At 33.0% G+C, this 7,078-nt stretch overlaps 1 long non-coding RNA gene across 1 annotated transcript; it reads left to right on the plus strand.

Moving 5' to 3' along the window:
* The first annotated feature begins 3,598 nt into the window (after nucleotides 1–3,598).
* LOC141906670 (uncharacterized) lies at nucleotides 3,599–5,645 on the plus strand. Its single transcript, XR_012619388.1, has 3 exons — nucleotides 3,599–3,699; nucleotides 4,725–4,857; nucleotides 5,562–5,645. It is a non-coding gene; the product is annotated as an uncharacterized LOC141906670 (long non-coding RNA).
* The last annotated feature ends 1,433 nt before the right edge of the window (nucleotides 5,646–7,078 follow it).

Genomic DNA, 7,078 nt, shown 5'->3' on the forward strand with positions numbered 1-7,078 from the left:
AGTTAAAGTTAAAGAATTTCTATTCAAATCTATTCAAAATCTATTCAATCTAATGTCAATTAGAATTAACAAAAGAAAATATTGAAAATATAATAGAATTGACTAGCTAGTTGAAGTTATTGTTTTTTTATTATATTTTATTTAAATTAGGATTTAGATTATCTCACTACTATTGTTGTCCAGATAAGTCATTTCGGATCCTCGATATCAAATCCTCAACTGAAAATAAATTCAAAGAAACGACTGGTGGAAATATTATTTCATAAACAGATATATTTATTATACACATTTTAGCGATCAATAGTAGAACAATGGAGAACAATAGAAATGCGGTCCAATCGGACCGGTTATTGCGCAATACACAGTTAACAGTAAACAATACAATATTAAAACAGATATATACAATCGAGATCTAAGACCTTCAGTATTATAATTCATAATTTTGTCCAGAATTCTTTAATTACTGGATTGTTTCCAATCATTTCTTCAATTTCTGGTAAATGTCTTACTACTTCACTAAATGCTAATCCTAATATTTTGAATTTTTCATATTTTATTAATATTTTATTATGTGAATGTTGATTTCTAACTGCCAACGTGGCGCACGTTCGACCAAACTAATTATTTCTGCACAGATGTTCTTTGTGATGAAGTTAATTAATTCTTTAGAATTGAAAACAAGATATATTTGGCAACATATGTTTTAGTAGTAAGCAAAAGCTATGTATTATATACATACAAAGCTCAAATAGAATTACCAGCTTTCTAACCACTGATCAAAACCTCAGAATGCGGTTGATTCTGTGAAATACTATTCCATAATTCAACAAATGTCTTTGCTTTATCTAGTTGATCTAAATATAACTGTAAATCTAGTTTATTGGATTTAATAATGTTTTCCTTCTTTTCTAAAGGTCTTAGATTCTTCCAATTCCAAATAAGTTTTTTATTGTATTCATCATTCATGTCAAATTTAGAAATCGGCAACACATGATCAATATGAAAGTATTCACCATAATTATCTATATTCATTTTATCGTCGAATTGATATATTATCCATGATTTGAGAAATTCATCTGAACAACCCAATAGATTAGATAGTGTTTCTGAATATGTTTCTTTGTTAAATAATTGTGTTAATCTAGACCGTAAACATTGTTTCAATCTAAAATTAAGATCTGTTTGATATCTTTCTCTCATATATTCTGTCATATAATCATTATAAGATTCTCTATTATCTTCTCGATATTGTTTGGTATATAGTTTAATGCAAGTTTTACAGTAATATTGAAAACCATCTTTGCTAATCTTACGCTTACTAAATTCTGTTAATGATTTATCTAATTCACATTTAGAACACTTTTTGTAATATATGTTTATAACACCAGTGTTATTTGTAATATTGATAATTTGTGGTTGTTCTGGTTCTATTTATTATACATATTTTTTTACTAAATTGGTTAATATTTTAGAATCCTCTTCCATTTCTTCGATCAACGTCATCCTTTTTCATTCCTCGCTGCTTTTGATAAGTTGTTTCGATTCCTTGATATCTAAATAATACCACTGGGCAAAACCGCGCATTCATGCGCGCTTTTGCTTAATGCGCATGCGTTAATCATAATTATATTTACATAATGAATATATAATTATGTAAATAGAAACAACCGACATAAAATATCTAAATCATACAACTGAGCAAACCGCGCATTCGTGCGCGCTTTTGATCAATGCGCATGCGCTAATCATAATTATATATTCATTCTATAAATTCTGTAAAATAGAAACAAAAAATGCGTTACATGTGTTACATGCGTCACATGCGGCCATTTGTGGCCGGTTTTGCTTAATGCGTATGCGTTAATCATAATAGAAACGACCGAACATAAAAATTCACAAATCATACCTGAGCAAAAGCGCGCATTCGTGCGTGCTTTTGCTTAATGCGCATGCGCTAATCATTATTGAAACGAATCATTATTGAAACGACTGAATATAAAAATTCACCAAGTAGATTTACACAATACATTATACAAGTTGTTCAGTCATTTCTTCTAATACATCATTTGATTTCTATAAATACAATTTATAATTACAAACATTTTTTCAATTGCTGGTAAATATTTAACTACATCAACAAATGTTAAACTTAATCATTGGAGTCTCAATGTTTTTGAAATTCTTATATTTCTTCTTCGATCTTTTGGTGATTCTATTGGTTTGATATCCATTGCTGTTGATTCCTCAGGTAGAAAGAGTATCTTGAGTTTCTCTATCACTTCTTGATGTGTATTACTTTTTATTAATCTAAAAGATATTAGCGGTAACTCTAGCTATCTAAAAGATATACTAAATACACTTAAATATATCTAAAGGTTTCATATTTAATAGCCCTAATAACTACAAAAAACAGTACTTACATTTAGATTTATAATTGTAAACTATAAACTCCTAATTTCGTTTCGAAAGATAGAATATCCTGAGCACAATATTACAGCGTATATCCATTTCCGGGGTGATTTCTAGAATGACACGTTGTTGATTATGCTACGTCATCTAGTTCCGGTTCTAGAGTGTTCTCTCTCTACACATTTCTGATTATGACGTGTCATAATGTCTCGTTGTTATAGTAACAACCGTAACAGTTGCGAATTTATAGATTTATTCTATAGCTCTATACATTGAATGTATATAGGTTAAAATAGAATCATGTTCTAGTATAAACATCTAGAACAAACGTGTTGAGACTTGTAAATTATGAGATTTGTGATTTGCTACGTTCGCCGTATACACAACGCGTTGAAGTTGAAAAAAAAATCAATAATAAAGGCATTTAGATCAATGAAATTAATTAACTCTTTACAATTGAAATATAAGCTGGTAACATATGTTTACTAGAGCTAATACAACCAACTATATAGCTGAGTATTATCAGGCGTTTATAACGATTCAACATATTTTTCACTATATGTTGAGTTCCTTAATTCGATAAATGTCTTTGCTTTAACCAACTGGACTAAAAACAAATGTGTTCTAGTTTTATTGTGTCTTGCTTTTTGGGATTTATCTATATCGATATTACATGTTGGGCAGTAGTACTTATTTGCTTCCATTTTAATACTATATTTTTTATTAAAATTGATTTTAGAAGTTCAATGATTTAAATGTTATTCATTTATGTGAATATTTTAAGAGTAATAGGGGTAATGGGCTTTCAAGCTAAAGGTTTAATGATCGAGTTCATTAATAACATATATTAAAAGTAATTAAAAAACTATAATATATTTTCATAACCGCGTGCATTTCAGTTGAATAATAGAATAATTATTATCATTTGAATATATTTGATTATTTGAATTTGTGTATTGTAATTAAATCAATTGGTCGCGGAGCGGAGCGGTAGCGAAGTGGAGCGACCAATTGATTTAATACAATATGTTTTTTATATTATTGATATCTTAGAATAAATATTTAGTTTTGATATAAAATGCACGCGGTTATGAAAATATATTATAGTTTTTTAATTACTTTTAATATTTTGTTTTTTAATGGGCTCGACCTTTCGACCTTTGGTATGAAAGCCTATTACCCCTATTACTGAGACACTATCGAAGGACATTCGATACGAAAACCATTATTTGCTCATCACTTCACGACGAAAAGTAAAAATTCCAGTAACCGGAATCTGAAACACAGCAGGTGAGCAAATATATGTAATTGAAATTTTGAAAATTATACTGAACATTCGTACAACGGTTTGTTTAGTGACGTGCCAATCATCGATCACATCTTATAGACCTGCACGTATAGTATCTGAATTTCAATTGATGGGGTTTTAGCTATTTTAGCACTTATAGCCATACTTCATTAGATATATAGTCAACACCACCCCCCCCCCCCCAGATATGTGACCCTCGCCTATCGCCATGTTTTCTCAAATAATGTAATATTTGGCTTGAAAACTGAAGATAGCACCCTGATACAATCTCGCTTGGCCATCACCGCAATTACGTTTCTGTGTTGCAATAAATAATAAGGGTTTACCTTTTGCGTTTGACTGATGGGAAAGAAGTATGAAATACGTGGAAGCCTATGATGGACCACTGTCAAGAGATATGTTTGTTCTCAAAGTGGATCCCACTACGTAAGTAACGTGCTGTATGCCACATTACAGAATATATGCACGGTATAGGTCTATTCGCACTGCTTCAGTGCCACATTTCAGGAGACACGTTTCTTTCGTCAATGTTTTACTGCTGCAATAAGCACTTGAACACACGAAGTATTCTTAAAGAATTATTTACCCGCTTATAGTTTACAATGATACAAGACCAACCAGTAACTGCTGTTATGAAGTTTCACGTATTTTGTTGTGTCACTCGATCCGAAATACGGTACCGCCATACGCGATGTGGGCGGTATATCAGGGGTTGACTGTAATTGAAACGTCTTTATGTCTAACGCAAATAATTAAGGCTGATGAATTATCCTCAATGAAATGGTTGTCGTGTTACTAGCTAATGATCGAGGAACTAATTGTAATCAAATGATTCTCTTGTTTTCGAACTTTACTACAACGAATCATGTCTATTCTGGGAATGGACGTGTCACGGTAACTGCGTATGTATCACAGCCTTAAGTTTCGGAAGCAGCAAATACCACTTCGTCTAGACATCATTATCAATCGCATAGCACGATTCACATTTATTCATCTGGAGTTGTAGGGATTACTGCGAGTTACTGAAATTAATGTCGAAGGATCAACACAGCATGCGAAAAGTAAACTGTGGCTTCTATAAGTATTCAAACTAATGCTCGACAGTTAACAGCAGCAGTGGGGGACATCGTGAAGACAAAGTAAGTACCTCTTGCGATAATAGTAATATCTGATGGGCTGCAATAGCAATAAGTCTTTAATACCCAAGTTATAAGAGTCTATCATGGTTTCGACACGTGGAATATTCGGAGTCTTCTTATATTTGGCTATGGCACAGACAATGCACGTTGATAATGGCCTACGTACCATCATCATTATTTATACTGGAACATTTTTCAAGCGTTATACACTATGTATGCGATAAATCCGAAAATTAAAGCTATGTTCAGGAGCGGGTTATGGTAACTTTTTTTGAAAAAACTCGTGAAAGGCCCGTGCAAACCAGGGTTGGTCTTTCCTAAGACTTCAACATTTCCAATTCACTGCCCTAAAGCAGCATTTTAAATATGATCTATATGTGACTCAAGCTATGTATTAGAATACAAAGTAGATTTTAGATAATAGTTTTCAGTAGCAAACAATATAATATTCCCCGCACTTAGGTCGAACTTCTGATCTATCGACTGAACCGCCGAGACTACCAACGTATTACTACATAATATCACAAAATTGCGCATCGTGTAATGCTTTGATGAAATGCTGCGATTGATCATTATTATCACTACAACTGACACAGTGTAATAAATTAATTAGCGTCCTACGACTTTTTTACCCCACCCATTTGATGTCAAGGGATTAAGGCAACTGAAACATACAAAATAATTTATGATTATGTTTTTTACAGGTGTTAAAAATGTTTGCTAATCTGATATGTCGTGTATATGCTATTATCTTGATTGCGGTCAGTGTCGCATTATTTGCAGATGGTGAGTAACGACTGGAAAACTAATAGACGATATCATACGATTTTATATCGAAAATATTACTGGAATTTTACGTATTCACCTACACTTTGCGAACGTTGAAACTCCCAGTCCGGTAAATTGTCGGCATTTTGAATGGAGCTTGATTTTTAGCGGCTTTGATCATGGAATTTATAATGTCAGGTTATTTTTCCAAACGAAAATCGCTTATTATCGCTAAACACGTCGTAGTTTTAGTCTTATCGGTTAAAAAGACTTTGTTATGTATCTAAATAGGCAAAAAAGCAATACATTAATTCTGACAAAAAACCCTTCAAATTTTGCGACAAGCTTCAATTTTTCTCTCATATGTTCTAAACGCTGTATATATTTGTGTTCCCCATTAGAAGTGTGCTTAATATCTCACTCTAAATGCCCGTTGGAAAGAGGTGATGGGAAGGGGTGGGTGTGCTGTTGGTGTTGGCGCCTATCACCTCTCATTAACTGACATACCACTGTTCGTCGTCACCGATTCTACTGAGGATTGGTTTTGTTCATTAAAAATAAAGTGATAAGTTCAAAATTCCAATTTCTAATATCTCGTGCTCGTTTCTATAGGTTGCAGAATGTACGACAGTGACTGTTCCGACGACGCTCCGTGTTGCAGCGGTTCGTATTGTAATAACGGACATTGTTGGCCGATTATATAATCGGACATGTTTGTGGAGGTTGGGGAAATATCCGATTATGTCACTGACTGACTGACTAGGTCGCGTGTACGTTAAGAAAACACTCGCATTGATTTTGTACTTGTAACTCAGTCGTCGGATCAAGTGTATAATTAGATTCAATAAAACTTGCGAGTTAATTATTCATTATTCATCGGTTTGATTTCTTATCTTGGAATAGGGATTGACCCTGTGATCTATTTGAATGGTAGATATCGTTCGATTTGTTTTACTTTGGTGTCTCAAACAAAACCTACCATCATGTCAGGAGCGATACACGGGGTTTGGCTTTGAAGCTAGAAATCGAAGCACAAATATAGATGTGTGATCGGCGGTCAAATTTACAGAATTTGTTATGTTTAAATCGGGAGTACGTAATTGGAAATTTCACTTCCGGTTTATTCACATAATCTCCCTACCAGCCTGATCCGGAAAGCGACTGATTCGGGTTAATTTTTCGGGTTTCTAATGATCGGTTAACTGTTCATGATTGGTGGCTGAAGATTGCCAAAGCTATAAATTGAATTCATAAAATTCATACTCGGAAAATCCGATTAAAAAGTTATTTTTTGATAGTGCGCTAGTCTCGTTCACACATGCAGTCAATTTACAGAAAACTACAGGAATTAAATTTGGGATGAAATTACAGGAACTCAAATGCATAAGTCAAACTAGTTTCTCCAATATGACAAACCGTGTAAAAGCGTCACGATTAAACAACGATTAAATAG

This window comes from Tubulanus polymorphus, chromosome 6 (assembly GCF_964204645.1).
Source record: "Tubulanus polymorphus chromosome 6, tnTubPoly1.2, whole genome shotgun sequence".
Lineage (NCBI taxonomy): Eukaryota > Metazoa > Nemertea > Palaeonemertea > Tubulaniformes > Tubulanidae > Tubulanus > Tubulanus polymorphus.